The sequence below is a fragment of the Diorhabda carinulata genome, chromosome 7, assembly GCF_026250575.1.
Source record: "Diorhabda carinulata isolate Delta chromosome 7, icDioCari1.1, whole genome shotgun sequence".
Lineage (NCBI taxonomy): Eukaryota > Metazoa > Arthropoda > Insecta > Coleoptera > Chrysomelidae > Diorhabda > Diorhabda carinulata.
In genome coordinates, this window is record NC_079466.1 from 23,166,515 (window position 1) to 23,181,319 (window position 14,805).

General features: G+C 33.2%; 1 protein-coding gene across 2 annotated transcripts in view; it reads left to right on the forward strand.

Moving 5' to 3' along the window:
* Window positions 1-14,805, forward strand: part of LOC130896269 (somatostatin receptor type 2-like) — a 216,293-nt gene that overhangs the window by 17,389 nt on the left and 184,099 nt on the right. The gene's annotated exons all lie outside the window — the stretch shown is intronic.

Genomic DNA, 14,805 nt, shown 5'->3' on the forward strand with positions numbered 1-14,805 from the left:
CCCGAGTAATGATCTGTGTGGGCACACAAAGCAATTAATTTCATTAAATGCTATTTGAAGATCTTATTAAAGACTTGAATACAGATGAGACGTTTCGAAAATATCAACATCCCTTGTTTTTAATTGTGTTTTATTCTCAAAGGACATATATTTTCCTTTCCAATGAAAAGCTTTATTAATAGACGTTTTAAAGTGAATTATGTATTCTCCCAGAAGAATTCATCACTGTCGTATTCTTGAATTCTAACATGAGAATGTTAAATTAGTGAGGAAATTTCTCCTATCTAGTAAAGAAAAAACGGGCGTATGATAAATGTAGTAGCGAAATTGATCTTTCTATAATATAAACGGATTATTTTTTCTCGAGTTATTCCCCGCTTAAGATTACTCTGGGTGAGTTTGGACTTTTAATGGAAAATTAACGGCGAAAAAAAACTAATAATTCACTTTTACCTTTTCCGGAAAATTTAGGAAGATAACGTTTACAATTTTATTCAAAACAAAAGATAATTTAATAGTTTTCTGCTTTATAAACTAGGTTTACGTACTATATATGCTGATTTTTCTCTCTCTAAGTTTTTTCTTCAATAAAACTATCAATTACTTCATCCCATGCTGCTTTATTTCTTCCTCTATTTCATTTTTGCGACCTCCACTTTCTTAGATCTTCCATTCTTTGTAAACGACTCCCACCAACTCAATTCTCTTTGCAACGCACTTTTTTGTCTATTAATGAGAATTCATGATTCACATTCGATATTAGTGTATAAATTGCTGTGCCTACCATTACCTGTCTTGTATTTTTCTGTTCCTGTTCCTTTATTCATTGTACACTAGTCTTTTTTACATTTATTCTTCTCATAATGAAATGCTTTAGCGTTTTTTCTAGATGTCAAAATGTATCTGATGTTTTCCTACAAAGCGTATACTCTCTCAGATATTTTCACAGCTTGCAGGTTCTTATATCCAACGTACACTTCATTTGAGTTGGTTGAGCAGATATTATATCATCTATAAATTTTGTCATACTCCTCATGTGCTTATAAAGCTTCTAATATTAGTTTTTCACTAATTACATGATCAATATTTCGTTCATAGTTAAGTTAATATATATTTTTGTCCACGACACTCTATCGAAAGCTGTCTCCATATTAATAAATCCATATAATGCATCTATATCTCGTCAGACAGTTTTATCTTTGAGTTTGTTAAAGACAAATTCAGATTTGTGTCTTTGCGGAATTTGCCGTGTACATCAATTAGTGGATTTCCTCTTTTGATCTCAATTTGTTATCCATAAAGTTTTTCGTACACTTTCATCGATTTATACGATAAATGTATTCCTCTGTAGTTGTTACTTGCTTTCTCCTGATTTAAAAAAGTCTTTACACATTCTTATAGCATCTTTGAAATATTCCAAACTACGTAAATAAGTCTAGGCTTTCAACTCGCTGTATCTTAAACAATAGGTCTGAAAACGAGTTTAAATTTTTAAACGAATAGTCACGCCACGCCGTATCATATATTTCTAGTAGTTATAAGTGTAATACTTTGCCATGCAACAATCGCTTGCTTACGTCACCAGCGCCGATCGATTTGAATCCGACAAGATACGGCAGCGTCCACACCATGTTGTTCTGTTTTACCATCGACATTCTATTATCTATTACTGCACCAAATAACGTATTTTTAGCATCCCCAAGCGAGAAAAATTACGAAAAAAATGGTTTTATACAGTAAAAGAAATACTGTGTTATCAAATACAAGTAAATGCTACACAATTGGTGGTTTCAATATTGGTTTCTACAGTTTATGTTTTGTACATAGCAGTAATTTTTTAATTGCAGAAGACTTTCATCAGAAAAGATTTTGTGATCTCTAATCATCAATTTCTTTCTTGAAAATACTTTTTACTGTCCATAGTGGTGGACCTGTAAATTAACGGTCCCTATTTTATTCAAATTTTTGTTAGCTTTGATGTGATGAACCAGAAACACTTCACGCTTCCTCTCCATCTAGGGAGACAAATTTTGAAGAAGAACCCTGTAGATTTTTTTAAATTAAGACATAAATACATAAATCTAGTAAATATGCCACCCGAATCTTTAGTCTCGCATCCATTTCAAATTCTTTCAATCCGAATAAATCACGAGTGAATCCGTTGTATGAAAACATTAACAATCCAGTCAGGAAATTGGAGTAGCTTATGAAATAAACGCTTGAAAGATCAACGAAGCTAGAAACATCGCATGGAGCGTTTGGGTCCCTATTAAAACTGTACATTCCACAAAAAAGCAACTGAAGCGATTGTCCTTTTGTTTCCATCGAATATGAATGTTTATTTAGAGAAATAGAAAATCTCGGAAAATGTTACGCTTGTAATAACTGTGATTAAGATAATGTTTCTGTTTATTTACACTTAGACTGGCATAATTTTTTTCATTATTAACATTAATTTTTTGTATTTTTTCAAATGGAATACGAAAATGTTAATAAGTTGTTGAAAATACTGACAATCTAACCAGGAACGTTTGCACTGCAACTACACTAGATTTCTTTCAGTGTAGTTATCGAGGTTTCCAGTTTCATTCATGAGACATCATACATCATGTTTTAAACTTCTTATTTCTTCAGATTTTGTTCGTTGCTACTTTCCTTAAGACTTTCCTCAACATCATTTGGTGTCACAGGTTTTCTGATGAATCCGCTCACCACCCAAATGGTCAACGGTACAATTTGTAACTTATACATATTCGATCAGTTACTGCTTAACATAATTTTTTATTCCGCCTGACTTGATCGAACATAACGAGTGATTTTCTGCAATTAACACCATAAGACCACCATTGGAGCCAAGACTAACTTAGAAATTAGAAGACGTTGTCATTTAGCATAAATCTCGTCGATGGTCCTTGAGAAAGTTATTGAATCGTCCTCGTATGTTTGAAAGGTATAATTAAAAATGATTCGTGCGCGTTTAACGTGAGTGATGAGAATGAATAGAACAGATAAATTTGAAAAATCATGGCCTTTTAAAAGAAACATCAAACGTTACAGTAGATGATCCATTTTTGTAAAAATCTGAAGAATTCTTTATTAAATAAATTGGAAACGGCGGAAATAATTCGGATGGCGAATAATGAACAAGTTGTAATGAACCATGTCGACGAAACTTTTTATTAAAGCTCAATTTCAGTCACCGTTCAAATAAATTCATCTTCGACAATCAAACAAGAGAACAAAGTTTTGTCGCAAATATTAATCCCATTGTTCGTATTTTTATAACAAATACCTTTCCATTATTTCTCAATTTTATTTGTTAAATCATTCTCAACATTATCAACGAGAAATGACACGATTGCATCCTGGATTTGATCGCAATCAAGTACGTGTATTATAGCGAGCTTAAATTGGTTACCAACCGATTCGGAATCGATTCTAAACTGACTCGCGAACAATTCTGCGCATAGCAGAGGATAGCTTAGACATTGGACTGTCGAGCAGTCAAGGACGAACGTCTACGATGTTTTCCAACCAATTTAAAAGATTTATTGAAAGAAACTAACTCTTTGGAAGAAACTATCTGTTCAAATTCTAGTAGCTCAATCTCTTTAGCAAGCTGCGCTGTTGTAAAAATCATAAAGAACGTTAACCTAAATTAGGAAACTTCAGATATAAAGTTAAAAGCGTTCATCCAACATCTCTAGACCAGAATATATTATTGAAAGTGCCTGTTGTATTACACTTGATGATAACTTTCTTTCTTCCGACTATCCTTCTTCGTTTATTTGCGTATTTTGCATTGCCATTGATTCTTCATCGCTCAAAGGCGCGTTATCGATTGCTAAGAACTTTTCGAGCTCCTCGACTGCAAGCTGACCAAGCTCAATCTCTCCATCGTAACAGCGATATCTTCAACCACCTGTCTTATAGTATCTTGATCTCGCCAACGTATGTTTGGTGTCTCTATCACATCAGGCCAAAGGTTTCTCCAAACTCCGAACATACAGTTTCGGTTCATTCCAGGCTGCAGCAAAGCCTTGGGGCTGCTATAGCCCCCTGGATATAAGTTTGTAAAATGTAGGTGGTAGTATTTTCAAGAAATAATAAAACTTTTGGAGGCAGTCCGTTACGATTGCAGTACTCTTTGACATCTGCACAAAAGATGTTCGTATACCAGTAGGGAAAAACCTCTCTCATTACCCAGACTTTGAAATTTGGAATCTGAAGTTGCATTTGTAGCCAAAAGAAGAGTCAATCGATCTTTGGTTGTTTTGAAACCACTAGCCCATCTTTCTTCTTTGGAAATAAAAGTTCGGGGTGTCACATTGAAGAGGGGAGAAGCAGGAATTGTAGTAGTTTAGTTGCAGCGCTTGCTGCTTCGCCAGTTATACAAATGATAAGCAAATTCAATCGTCTTCTTAATTTTTTAAACCAGCTATTGCTAGCAACGAAAGAGCTTCCACCTTCTTGCCAAATAAAGAAGTAGCTTTAACACATATGGCAACTTGACTCATTGGAGCATCTTGTTTATTCATATCTTCAATCCAAACATCAAGCATTTGGTCCATTTTTTCGAAAACAGCAGCTAGTTTTCATCTTCATCTCCAAACTAAACCAAACTTCAGTAATCATGTGCGAAATATCTGAATCAGAAAAGTTGAGACTCAAGCTTTCTGTATTCCAAACTACAAGAGATCATTCAAGAAAATTCTACCAGTGAAAACACTAAAGGAACATTCGATTATTTCCGGTATTCTATGTGAAATATGGACATTTTTAAATGCAGCACCTTGTATATTCTCTTCCTAAATGGAGCGTGAGGTGATAACTAAAATTTCACGCGTCAATTTGGAGAGATGGACTGCTGATTGTTGTTTATGCTAGGGACACCCTGAATTTTTTTCCTCTCTAGTATATTAAAACTGCACGTACTCACGTGGTAGATGAAAAAAAATGATAATAAAATCCTGAGAGGAAATACATCATTAATTTCAAATGACAAAAGTACCACAATTTAAAATTTTACATCAAAACATATTTATACCAAAAGATATGTCAAAATTTCCATTAAGTTTCTTATTTCTTAGACTTTTTGATTTATTAATGCATCTAAATGTTTTGACGTTTCGACTATTCTTTAAGTCTTCATCAAAATCTCTCTTCCACAAATTATTGAAAAAACCAATTTCAAAACAGAAGAGATCTAAAAGCAAGAACATTTAGATGCATTAAATTCCATCAAATTTATCGTTAGTTTATACACATAATATTTGGTGCTGATGATGATGAAGTTGACAACATAATTGTAGAAGTAAATAAACAAGCAAAAGCCTATTCTGCGGTACAAGTCATCACCATATAAATGATACTGATACATCTGAATATAATACTGATGTTATTCATACTTCTAACTATTCTTTTGGTGATTGTGTCCAGATTTTCATCTAGATATTGATCCATTCACCAAGAATTCATTGTCTTCATCGGTGCTAACAGTCATCGTATTCTTTTACTTTATGTAAGGAATAATACTTGTAATGGCTTCGCTTACCGCCAGAAAGTTATTTTCATGGTCTTTCCCATGGTTAAAATCATTTCAATTCGTCCAAATTGATGCCCATCTTGATTAATGCATGTACGGTCCTTGAGAAGGCTCCACAAAAAGAAATCACACGATATCAGATCACATGACCGTGCGGGCCACTCAACGAATCCTCGTCTGCACCATTCTGCATTCTACTGTTCAGCTTTAAGGTTGCTTCATTCGATCACAAATCGTGAATTCGGTAGTTCCTGCGTTTCAGCAATTCGTCGATCGGCGAGTCCGAAAACTGTTGTTGAAATTTGGGAAACAGTTTTATAATTCGAAGAAAAAACTCTGTTATCTATTCTGAAAACGCCTCTACTTGACGAGCACGTGTTACCATAACAAAGACACAACTGTTTGAAGCACGAACATGGTTTGTTTCAATTTTTTTCGACAGCGTTGCCAGACTTATGAGTGTATCCGGATTTATACGAATTTTTCGAAAGCGTTGTTTGACTTAACCTCTGTATCAAAATAAACGAAACTGAAACTAAACGTAAAAATGTTGTAACTAAAATTATAGATATTTTTATGAATGAGAGAGTAACAAAATTATGAAGCGTTCGTAATAAATAAACATTCTACAAAAAGGAATAGAGTTTACTCATAAGCTTAAGTTGTAGAGTCAGGTTTTATTTAAATATATTTCGTAACTTTTATTGATGAATGCTTCTATCGTAATAAAAGCATTTCTGATTCCAAGTTTTCTCTAAATTTTTCTGAACAATGAGAAAGATGTGCACGAAAAAGGAATGAAAGAATATTTCACTTAATGAAAACTTAGAAATCAACGTTTCCATTCTTATTTGAAATGTAGTAACAATATGTATATAATGAATGTCTCAGTTATTTACAATGTTTCTTAATACATCTTTGCTTGCAAAAGAATAAGAAATATCGAACGAAAAGTGTTGTAGCACGACCCCTCAGCTCCTCCGATAAACTCTTGGAGGGTCGTCATTGTTATGTAAATATCTACCAATATGGCAGATGTTCCCAAGGCAATGGAACGTTTAGTGCAGGTCGTTGAATGTCTTATTTTTTATAGCTGTTATATTTACTGTTTACAGTAGTACTCGGGACATGCGGAAAACTTTTTTTTTTTATATAATTTAATTCTATTTGAAAATTGAATCTATCGCAATTTACATAAAAGGAGAAAGAGACGACAAGGTATAAAATTACCTCACTTTTTATCAACGTAATTTATGGACTTGAAGATTGCGTAGCCCTGGGGGTAATAGAATTTTCTAAGATGCAATTTGTCTGGCAGTTTTTCCTAAATAAGCAGTGATTCTTTCCTGGGGATTTAACTGTTACATTCCACCGACACCTGAATAGACGATTTTGTTATGATAAAGAAAAAGTCACGGTATGGTGTCAATGTTTTAAAATGTTTCCCTTCACGTACAATGTTTATTTATAATTTATTTCAACACTATAAAAATGTATATTAACAGTTTTTTATACTAAGTAATAATCTATTACTGAATTATTCGCAATACTATTTATTTCAATGTAATTTAAATTTCAAATTTCAAGATTTGAGATTTAATGTACGATGAAAACCACTCAAATGCGTTCCAACCTTTATTCCTTTAGTTTCTCTGAATTTTTCTGACCATATCGGTAAGGGTATTCAACTTTTTTTCGAGAGAAAAATATGAGTTTTCAATGTTCATTGTGTTAAAAAATATAAATACAAAAAGAGCCTCAATTTTCGAAATTTAGTCTATCGATTTCTATGGTTTCAAGCCAACATTTAGAAGGGTCCTTTTAGACATTGATTAAACCATTATTCTTCCATTTTTTTCCTGTGTAAGAATTCCGCTATGTACCTGAATAAATATCTGATGTTTCAAAAGATCCGTACTAAATGCTGATTCATCAATCCCATTCCTTTTAGAAAGTGCAGAATGTGAGATGGCTGTAGCATCCATAGATCTTTGTCGCTTCATCTGCTAAATCTAACGTCTTCAGGTGTCTGAGGTAACGGTGCCCCGATAGAACTCCTGATAGTTTTCGTAGATAATCCCATGTAAATTGTTCATTTTTTTTCCAATGGTCTGTAGCTGATATCAGATGTCTGCCCCTGCTTTAGCGAGCTGATCTGATTATAATGGTGCTTTGAAATTTGGCGAATACGCCGAATCGATCGATGTTTGTCAGCGCATTTGATATTGCTTTTAATTTATGTTTATTTATTTTTATAAACAACGGCGAGGTGTTTATGTTAACTAATATCTGGGAAAGTTTTTCTATTTATTTGTTTTTTTTTTGTTTACGTTCTAAACTTTCAGAAATGTCCATTCTGATATATATTCGAGCTTGTTTAGCAGCGAAAGTTAGTTTATAACCAAAAGTCATAGTTAGTGACCCTACCGAGAGAAACAGTATAAATAAATAAGAAAAAATTATTTGACAAATACCTTCACTAAGCAGGGTGTCCTCCTAAGAGTTAAAACTATCTGTATTTGGCAAAATTTTGTTATTTCAAATGGATCACTTTGTATATTAATATATTTTTGAAATCTACGTAAAATTTTACTACACTTTTGTCTAAAAATGATAAATGTTCTGATGTATATTCGAGATTGTTTAGCAGGGTTAGTTAGTTTATAATCAAAAGTCATAGTTAGTGTGATTAATTAAATAAATTAGATTATAGATTCATCCTAGCGATAAAAATAGTATAAATATATAAGAAAAAACATCAAAATAAATTGACAACTGCCTCCATTATATACTTTGCCTCATGCTTAAACTCATAACCAAGATATGTACGCAGTTTTTTTTGATAATGGTTCTAAATTGGCTCTATAAATCTCACCTACTATTGTATTATCTATAACATCCCCAATCCAAATGCTAATAAATTAATTTGTTTCATAATTCAATTCCGCTCTGTATATTAACATGTAATAAACATACATTCTCTTGAAAACATTGTAAATATTTCATATTCTCATCTTATCCGGCCAAATAACATATTTCACTACAACTAAAAAGAGAAATTTCTATGATCCCCGTATTTCCTTTTCAATATAAAATATGGAGCGAATTCAAGATAAAAAAAAATTGTAAAAAACGACGGATATTTATAAAAACGTATCAGTATATTTACCTATTCAACCCACAGGGGATTGGAGGGATGTTTTCTTCCCGTCTGAACACTAACAGTGTATTTTTCTCTCGAAACACATCATTTATTTAAAAAATAATTATTACACAGATGAAAAATTCAACAATCAATTCAATGCGTGGAATAAAAGGACGAAACGGCGATGCAGTTATAATTTTCCTACAAATATAAGCAGATCTAACTGTCCACTATTATGAAAGTTTGAAAGCATTTGAAACGTTTGTTCCAGGAGTACCTGGCTTGACCTAGAGATGGCGGTAGTTATTTGAAAAATACCACTGTATCAGAAAGTACACGATATATACTGCATAATATGTTTTAAGTTTGAAAATTTGCGATATTAACGGAAAATTTGGGCGTGAGAAAGCTGTGTAAAAGATGGGTGCTGCGTTTGCTCAGATTGGAACAAAAGCACATGTTTTCATCGAGCGTTTCACATAAATAAAGCCCTTTTTATTATCGTGGATGAAACGTGAGTCCACCACTTTACATCCGAAGCAACAGAACAATCAAAACAAAGAACTAAAAACGGAGAACCGGATCCAAAGAAGGCAAAGACTGTTCCATCTGCAGGCAATGTCATGGCTTCGGTTTTTTTGGGATGCGCGTGTGATAATTTTCATTGACTATCTTAAAAAAGGAAAAACTATCAACGGCGAACTTTTTGCAACGTTTGAATGAAGAAATCGAGCAAAAACGATCGCATTTGGTGTTGTTTCATCAAGACAATGTACCAGCTCACACATACGTTATTGCAATGGCTAAATTTAATGGATTAAAGTTTGAAATGCTACGTCTTGTACCCTATTCGCCAGATTTAGTCACCTCGGATTAATTTCTTTCCCTGAAGTTGAAAAAATGCCTCGGTGTTCAAGCATTCTCCAAAAATGAAAAGCTGATGTAGTTAGTTAATTGCTATTTTGAGGAGCTTGAGGATTCTTATTATAAAAAGAATATCGAAATTATAGGACATCGCTGAGAAAAGTATGTGGAATAAATGTATGTTTTTCCAAAACCTTTGTTGAGCTAGGTACTACGAAAGTACGTTTTTACCATGTCCTGGCTTCTGTTTCTAGTTTCCTTGATTTTGTTCGTTGTTCTAATAATTTTTTATGTGTTTGTTTCAATTAAGAATGGAAGTATTAACTCAAAAATAAATAAATAAATAAATGAATTAAAAAACGAATGAATTAATAAATTATTAACAGAATAAATGATGTTACTAGCAAAGTTACAAAGATAAATATATTGAAAGAATCCTGTAAATTTCAAATTCTCTTTTTATTTCAAAAATTTTTGTTTTTTCTTGGTTGGGCCAGGTACTTTAGGAACCATCCTCGTATTTATAAAGTCTTTGACTTTCCTTGTCGCTGAGGACCTAATTTGGACCAATCAGTAATGCCTTTTTACATAACCTCAACATATTTTTCCTTTTTAGACGTTATCTATCCTAGTTATTTTTGAATTTTTTCTATTAAATGTTGTTTGGTGATCAAGAGTTGTGTTTTTTTTGCTTCTATGTTGGTAAAATTAAAACCGCCACTAAAATACAAATAACACCTGAAGAATAAACAGAAAATTGTTGGGTTTGGTTATTATTAGCAAGTGAAAGTTTCTTCTGAAAATATCTGGTTTCTTAACCACTTTTTTGTCACCGCAGTGGCAAGAAATAAAATTATATTCAATCTGATTTGACGCATTTTCAATTATTGCTTCCTTCTATTTTGTTATTTGAAGCTGAAGGCTATTTCCGGTGATTCCTTCATAAATTGCGGATACAACGTTTCTAAAATAATTGTTGCTTCCGGCTACACATTTCGTAAATTACTTCTCCTAAATAATGTAGAGTATTTTTTGCTTTGAGAACTATTTAGAAAAGTTCTTTTATGTTAGTTATTTTGTTTCGCAGAGAATTGAAATTACAGACAAATTTTTAATTCTTTAAAATGATGTAATGGATTACTTTTTTTAGAGAAAAGACTTTGAAGCAACTTATAGAAGTTAACCAGTAGAAAAACACTATTATTTTATATCAACACAAATCAAAGATGCTAGAAACTATATCAAACGATACTGCAAATTACGTAATGTATCTACTACATCTTTTTGTGACTTTGGGGATGTTATCAACCCTCGTACCTATCAAATCAACTCGAATCCTGTAGAAATTTACGAATTTTGAATTATTATTTATCTGAGTAATATTTATTATGGTGGTTTATAGCTTTCCAAGTGTTTATTAAATAAGTTTGCAGAACGAAAAAGAAATGCCAGCACCAACTAAGGAAATAACCAAAAAACGGCAAACGTCCCGGAAAAAACGAAAGTGACGAAAGACAATGATGATGAAGGTAAGAACAATAAACAAGATACTTATCTTGAAGAAAACCAATCTACAGGAAAGGAGACAAATGGAGAAGAAGAACAAACCAAAAAATAAAAAAAAACCTGTATGATCAACAAGAAATTAGCTAAATCATAAGACACCGAAGACTAGGATGGTTGCAATAAAGAGTGGCAAAGAAAATGATCGATATAAATATGATAATAACACTAAAAAAAGAGAAAAAACCCAAAAAATGATGGTATCCGGAGACACAAGAAGATCTTATGACTGGAAGGCAAAATCAAAAAACAGAAAAAGAAAGAAACGCCACATATTTAATTAAAGTTTACGTACATACGCTGTATATTAATTTAGATCTTCAGCATATGATGAATGAATGTTTCACACGGGGATGGCGCACCCCTTGAAGTATGCAGAATATATAATCAATCCCAAGAGGAATGAAGTTGTTATTGCGTTTTTTGCATTAATGGAATGTTTTATTTGTTAACGCAACTATGTGTGGGCTTCATACTAATCTTTTGATCATTTATTGGTGTATAGACATTTGTTGTTTGGAAACGGTTCAAGTTTTACAATTACAGTAACAAGTTATAATAAAAAAATCTATTATAGTAAAACTATTTCGTATTCTTTTTTCTTTTCATCGTTTCTATCGTAACTCCTTTCTACAAGTATCAAGTCTGCGAAATGAATGCCACTAACGTATGTACATGGACTAACAAAAATTTCGCGTTTCTAATTCCAGTCCAGTTTCTTTGTGGTCAGTTTTTACTTATCTGGCAGGACTATTCCACTTGCAAGGAAACAGAGAGCTACACCATAACACGGTTCAGCTCCTTGCGGGAAAAACCACTTTGGTACCGGCAGAAACCGGGATTATTTTTGATTTGTAGGTTCTAAGTTTCTGAAATTGTCTGAAGCGAAGTTGAAAGAAGTTTTTTCACTGGCCCCGACATAAGAAAACTTTTTTCTGATCCCCTCTTGCCTGAATCAATGGTAGAAATCGAAAAATATACATGGGATTCTTTTAAAAATGTCCAAAGGGTGCAAGATGGGCTTAAAATTTCACTTCTCACACTTTCATATTGAATATTTCCCTTAAAATAGGGTGCCTACAGTGAATGAGAAGGTAAAATTTTTCACAAGGGTTTGCGTGACATATAGAGAGACGTTACCAAGGAAGATGGGATGTCAGTATGTTAGCAGACTACGAAGCGTCAAAGAAAAGAAGGAAAGGCTTCAGGATGGACATATAATTCGTCAAAAATATCTCATGCAGCTATGAAAAATCATTTTGAGATTATGGGTACATTTGAAACTATTAAAACAATTGTTGAGGAAAACGAAAATGTCAAATGATCGTTATTTGGGTACGCAAAATCCGCCCTGTATATTGAAGGTCGCACTATTAAAATCAACGTTTTGGGCTGTCATAATGAATAATTAAACCACATTTCTCAAAGCTCTTGGTCGAATGTTATACAAACAAGTAGGCACAAATTTTGTACATTGATGAGTTAACAACTTCTTGTCCGAATACTTAGTTGTTAGTGTAGTTTCCCGAGGGTTTTAATCCTTCAATTTCAAAGTTCCAAATTCAAACGTACATTTCCAGGCGATATTGTATTAGTTGAATTGTGATTATCCTTCAATTATATTCAAGAAATAATTACTTGAGAGAGAATTGGAGAAACGTTTACAGGGTTCTATCAATTTATTTATCATTTCAACTTTGTTTGTAAAATTGTTTATTTAGTTTAACCCCGTTCGATGCAAAAACGGTTCTAATCTGGGTGGAACATCGACTTTAGTCTATTGATGTATAATTTTTGGAATTAGTGGAAAAACTCGGGTACTTATCGTACCTCATATAAAACTATCACCATCATTATTTTTTCATCGCAAACAAATCCTCTGCATCTATATCTTTATTTTCGCGCGAAGCCAAATTTCAAAATTTACTGAATTTAGAATTTGAATAACCAAACAACTTCAAACCACAAAACATACTACATTCAAATCTAAAGTTATGCATATATTGCGTGATGTACCTGCAAATCGTACTAATACGACTACCACCTTTAAGTTACAGTCGAGTTAAATCGTAGTACTACGACTCTCGCCTTTGATCTACAATCGAGATAAATCGTAGTGCTACAACTATCGCTTTTAAGCTACTGTCAAGATAAATCCTAGTACTACGACTTCCATCTTTGAGTTACAGTAGAGATAAACCGTAGTACTACAACTGCTGTCTTTGAGCTACAATCGAGATAAATCGTAGTGCTACAACTTCCATCTTTGAAAACAATCGAGATATTACGTAGTACTACAACTCTCGCTTTTAAGCTACTGTCAAGATAAATCCTAGTACTACGACTCCCGCCTTTAAGCTACAGTAGAGATAAACTGTAGTACTACAACTACTGTCTTTGAGCTACAATCAAGATAAATCGTAGTGCTACAACTTCCATCTTTGAAAACAATCGAGATATTACGTAGTACTACAACTCTCGCTTTTAAGCTACTGTCAAGATAAATCCTAGTACTACGACTCCCGCCTTTAAGCTACAGTTGAGATAAACTGTAGTACTACAACTACTGTCTTTGAGCTACAATCGAGATAAATCGTAGTGCTACAACTTCCATCTTTGAAAACAATCGAGATATTACGTAGTACTACAACTCTCGCTTTTAAGCTACTGTCAAGATAAATCCTAGTACTACGACTCCCGCCTTTAAGCTACAGTTGAGATAAACTGTAGTACTACAACTACTGTCTTTGAGCTACAATCGAGATAAATCGTAGTGCTACAACTTCCATCTTTGAAAACAATCGAGATATTACGTAGTACTACAACTCTCGCTTTTAAGCTACTGTCAAGATAAATCCTAGTACTACGACTCCCGCCTTTAAGCTACAGTAGAGATAAACTGTAGTACTACAACTACTGTCTTTGAGCTACAATCGAGATAAATCGTAGTGCTACAACTTCCATCTTTGAAAACAATCGAGATATTACGTAGTACTACAACTCTCGCTTTTAAGCTACCGTCAAGATAAATCCTAGTACTACGACTCCCGCCTTTAAGCTACAGTAGAGATAAACTGTAGTACTACAACTACTGTCTTTGAGCTACAATCGAGATAAATCGTAGTGCTACAACTTCCATCTTTGAAAACAATCGAGATATTACGTAGTACTACAACTCTCGCTTTTAAGCTACTGTCAAGATAAATCCTAGTACTACGACTCCCGCCTTTAAGCTACAGTAGAGATAAACTGTAGTACTACAACTCCAGCTTTTAAGCTACAATCGAGATAAATCGTAGTGCTACAACTTCCATCTTTGAAAACAATCGAGATATTACGTAGTACTACAACTCTCGCTTTTAAGCTACTGTCAAGATAAACCGTAGTAGTACGACTTCCATCTTTGAGTTACAGTCGAGATGAATCGTAGTACTACAACTACCGCCTTTTATTTTATTATAAAAAAAACTTCATAGAAACTTCATATACTATCAAAAAGAGATAATATTTCTATAATTTATTTCGACAAAAAAAAATAAGCAGATATCCCGGATTTTCCATTATATGAACCTGAAAATTTTCTTTTTATTATTATTATGTTCCAATATGTAATAGAATACATCCGACACCTGTAAATTCAGGATTTAGATGCGGAGAGGTCTTCCTATATTAAATTCCTCTGTAACAC